Below are 5,050 nucleotides of genomic sequence, written 5' to 3'. Positions count from 1 at the left end.
TTTTTGAGACAGAGTCTCAGTCTGTCACTCAGGCTGCCAGGCTGGAGGGCAATGGCATGATTACAGTCACTGCCACCTTGACCTCCTCAGCCCAAGCAATCCTCCCATCTCAGCCTCCCAGGTAGCCAGGACTGTAGGCACACGCCACCACCCCTGGCTAATATCAGAGTCTTTTTCAGAGACAAGTCTCACTGTGTTGTCTAGGCCGGTCACAGACTCCTGGCCTCAAGCAAACTGGTGTTTTTAGAAGAAGAGGAGGGGACACACAGACGCATGAAAAAGAGGAGACAGCCTTGTGAAAATGGGGCCAGAGACTGGAGAAGTGCAGCCACAAGGCCAGGCACTCCTGGGGCCACCAGACATCGGATGAGGCAAGGGAGGATGAGGCTGAATGCCTGGGTGAAGAGAGCCGCCATTGTCTGAGATTTGGCTTTGGCTAAAATTTGGGCCGAAGGAAGACTCTGGAGTCGGAGTTGGGCTCAGCTGTACCATAAACCAGGTGTCTACTGGTCAGTGGAGCTCCCCGAGGGCAAAGAGTCTGTCCTCTCGGCTTGATCAGCATATTATGTCTGTAATAAATATTTGCTGAGCAAACCCAGCCTGTGTGGGACATTTACAGAGCCCTTTTACCACGTACCAGGCACCTCGCTGGCCCTGGACCAGTCTGGCAAAGCCCCAGGCTGCCCCCAGGGCTCCAGGCTGACAGGTGCAGCAGATATCAAAGGAACCTTCATGTAAAGGACTTTTGCTTTCCAGTGGGTGAGTCTGTGGCATATGAAGCCCAGAGGAGACCCCAACCAGGCCGGGGGTCTCAGGGACGTCTTAATGGGTATGAGGGCTTCATTCTCGTGTTGATTGGTCGGCAGGGAGAAACTGGCAAGTCCCCAAGGTGATAACAGAACACGATGCACACTAAAGCCAGCAAGTGAATGTGCCCAAGCCTCGGTTTCCTCATCCGGAAAATGGGCCCGATCATCTGTACCTCCTAAAACCTGGTGGGGCATGCGTGAGATCCAGCACGTCAAGCGTGCAGTGTGGTACCAGGCTGTATGCAGCAAACAGAAGCCACCATTGTGGCAGCTGTGATCATAACTGGCATTCTTAGTGATCCAGCTCCTCCTCCGAGTCTGCAAAGCCTGGCAGCTTGGCTGGGCGTCCTGACTTCTCTACCTCGTCACCCTCTTCTCTCTCCATCCTCATCTTGCTCCAGATCCCTTTGTCCCCTAAACGTTCCACCTGAAACCAAACATGAGTCAGACCCCAAGACTCAAACCCTTAAGGAGAACTGCATTGTTCTCACGCTCCAGATGAGGAAACTGAGGCTCAGAGGGGTGAAGGGACTGCCCAGGGTTGCCCAAGCTTGTTGCTTACATTGCCTGAGCCAGCCTCCTGCTCCCTTGCTCCACTTTAATCTGCTCCCAGTGCTGCCCCAAGGCTCTCCTAGCACCTGATGCAGTGACGTCCAACTGAACTGCACACCCAGACCAGGCCCAAGGCACCTGTGACTGAGCTCCAAGCTTTCTCTCCAAGCTGGAGGTGGAGCGTGGAAGCTCTGGATTCTAGTCTTGTGTCTGCCCCTGACCATTGCTGTGTGACTGTAGGCAAGCCTCTTACCTTCTCTGGTCCTCTTTTTCTATATATGTAAGTGATAAATATAAATTACGAATAGTTACAGGGATTTATTATTATGGTGATTAAATGAGGAGAACTGAGGTCCATGGGGGTTTCTCAGCCACCTCCCAGTGCCTTGCTTGGCGTGTTAGGAATGGCGGGCAGCTGGCAGCAGGTCCAGATATTTATTGAGCACTTTCTATGTGCTAGGCACTGGTGAGCCAAGCAGACACAGTCTCTGCCTTGGGGCTCATAGTCTGGTAGGGAGATGGAGACTTTTTGATCATCACTGGGTAGATGTAAATTGCACCTGTGACAAGAGGTCACATAGTGGGAACATGGAACATGGTGTGATGAGCGGACACTTGATGTAGCTGGGGGTTAAGGAATGCCTCCCCGAGGCCACTGTCACTGAAAGGGATGGTCTCTAGAACAAGGACTTAAAGGAGGACAAATGGGCCAAACAATAGGGGCAGACAGTCTGTCCCATTCCTCCAGGCAGCAGGAATGGCACATGCAAAGGCCCTGGAGCAGGGAGAGCCTGACAAAGTACCAGTGTGGCTGCAGCCCAGATGTGGAAGGGGAGGGGATATGGGACAGGGTGGGTGCTGTGAGCAGGGGCCAGGCCATAAGAGAGCCTACAGGTCGTGAAGACTAGTCAGACCTGGCCGGGTGCAGTGGCTCACACCTGTAATCCTAGCACTTTGGGAAGTCGAGGTGAGTGGATCATGAGGTCAAGAGTTCAAGACCAGCCTGGCCAACATGGTGAAACCCCGTCTCTACTAAAAACACAAAAATTAGCCGGGCATGGTGGTCTGCGTCTGTAATCCCAACTACTCGGGAGGCTGAATCAGGAGAATCGCTTGAACCCAGTAGGCAGAGGTTGCAGTGAGCTGAGATTGTGCCACTGCGCCCCAGCCTGGGTGACAAAGCAAGACTCTGTCTCAAAAAGAAAAAAAGAAAGGAATAGTCAGACCTTCATCTCAACATTGGTGAAGGGTTTAGTTTGAAGCGAGAGCACCTGACAAATCAGTGTATGGAAAACGGTGAGAGGGATCTACATATGGAAGAAAAGAAGTAAGAAGGCTGTTTGGGTCACAGCTCAGAGGGAAAAAATAAAAGCAAGGAGCAAAGGATGCCAAGTACAGATATTCAGGTTGTTGACTGCACAAAGGACTTGCAGAGCCATATCCTTGCCTTCGTGGCCCAGAAAAAAATGAATTAAGGCAAGAAGCAAGAGATGTCAAGTACAGATATTCAGGTTGTTGACTACACAAGGGCCTTGCAGGTCTAGGACCACCTGAAGAAGGGGTTCTTTCTTCCCCCTCACCCAGAAACATGGTGTAGGCTGTGTCTGTCATGACGGGAAGCTGCCTCCACTCCTCAGCCTCCACTCCCAAACCCAATGAAGAACTGATCAATGCAGATAAATGATGCCCACTGGAGCCACAGGCTGCAACAGCCATCCCTGTCCCCAGCTGAGGAGCCCTGGCTCCTGGTTCCATCACTGAGTAGGAGGCCGACCTTGGCCCAGCTCATGGAGAAGGCAGACCGGTTTCGGAACCTCCTTTGAGCTCAGCCTTTTGAATGGCTCAGTTTTGTCCCCTGAAACAGCTCAGATCTCATAGAGTACAAGTATGGTGGTCTTGGAGCCATCATTTTCTCTGTCTCCTTTTCCTGCCCTGACTCCCCAGGATATAAGCTTTCCTGACTCAGGCTTAAGATCTCATGCCTTGGACCGCATCCTTGAAGGTTCCAGGAGTCAGATGCTTACGTCTCAGCAACTCATCACAGCCCTGATCCTCCTAGTTTCAACAAAGATGGAAATGAGGCTCAGAGAGGTCCAGCGACTTTTCCAAGACCACACGGGCCCAAAGTAGGCAGAACCATGGTTCATGCTAAAACCTGCTGCCCTGGCCAGGCACGGTGGCTCATGCCTGTAATCCCAGCACTTTGGGAGGCTGAGGCAGGCGGATCACCTGAGGTCGGCAGTTCGAGACCAGCCTGACCAACATGGAGAAACCCCATCTCTATTAAAAATAGAAAAATTAGCTGGGTGTGGTTGCCCATGCCTATAATTCCAGTTACTTGGGAGGCTGAGGCAGGAGAATCTCTTGATCCCAGGAGGCAGAGGTTGTGGTGAGCCAAGATTGCACCAGTGTACTCCAGCCTGGGCAACAAGAGTGAAACTCCAACTAAAAAAAAAAAAAAAAATTGGCTGCCCTGCCTAGGTTTTTTTCTCTCACTGTGGTTGTCAGGAAGAGAACTGCCAATTCAAATGCCACCACTGGTGGCACGTTCTTGGTCAATCTGTCCGTTTCTGGAGCCTGTCGTGAGCACGAAAGGAAAGTAGGGCCACATTTCTAATTTCTATTCGCTCCTCTCTAGCTCACACTCTGCTCACAGCTTTGCGAAGAAAAGGGCCATGTGAGGCTGATGCTACAGCCATCAGGACCTGAATGTATTCTCTCCTGGAAACCACAGGAGACCCATGGCTTCAACTCCAGATCCACAATTTAAACCACCATATATTCAGATCCACATAAAAGTTTGGACCCACGGGTAACGGTTTTGAAAAAATCCTGCAGCCCCCATTACTTCCCTTCATGGCCCAGTCACGTCGACTTCTGCTGGGGACCTGCGCCATTTTTCTTCCACCCCCACCCCGACCCCCACCCCCCCGACAGAGGCTGTGAGTTTTCAGGGGCCATGGTGATGAGGTTTCTGACCGACTGTTGACCAAACGGATTTCCAGCTGCATTTGAAAAGGAAAATATCTTTCCAATGTACCAAATAATGAAAAATGACTGGGCGAGTTTATAACTGTTGATTTAGCCACCAACTTCCCCCCAGCCCTGACTCCGGTTCTCTGGAGGTTTTCACCGAGCATTAATTCACTCTCTTTCTCGGCGCACAAAGAAATAGGTCCTCCTGAATCCATTCTGCAGTGTCTTAGCTTCCAGGCCTGTTGGAAATGGTTTAGCATCTGCTCTTAATAGATACCGCAACGTGAGGAGTGGGCAGGGGCTGGGATGGGGGTTCACAGCGTCAGAGAACAGACATCAAATTTCAGGGAAGCACATGCTGAGAAGCTGTTGCCTGGAACAACCACAGAATACAGCAAGGGAAGTGGCTCCTGGGGGCCTCAAGAGGCACAGAAGTGAGCAAAGCCACTCATAAGCCTTCCAACCCATCAAGCCACAAAGAGGGTCAAGATAAGGAGTCAGAGATGAATGCTGGGCTGGAGCTTTTCTGGCTCTGCTGCATTTGAAACACATGGGAACCCTTTTCCTTTCTTTTTTCTTTTCTCTCCCTTCCTTCCTTCTTCCTTCCTTCCTTTCTCTTTCTTTCTTTCCCTTTCTTTCTTTCTCTTCCTTCCTTCCTTCCTTTCTTCTTTCTTTCTTTCTTTCTTCTTTCTTTCTTCTTTCTTTCTTTTCTT

Source organism: Cebus imitator, unplaced genomic scaffold (assembly GCF_001604975.1).
Source record: "Cebus imitator isolate Cc_AM_T3 unplaced genomic scaffold, Cebus_imitator-1.0 Scaffold237, whole genome shotgun sequence".
NCBI lineage: Eukaryota > Metazoa > Chordata > Mammalia > Primates > Cebidae > Cebus > Cebus imitator.
This window is presented reverse-complemented; position numbering follows the sequence as displayed.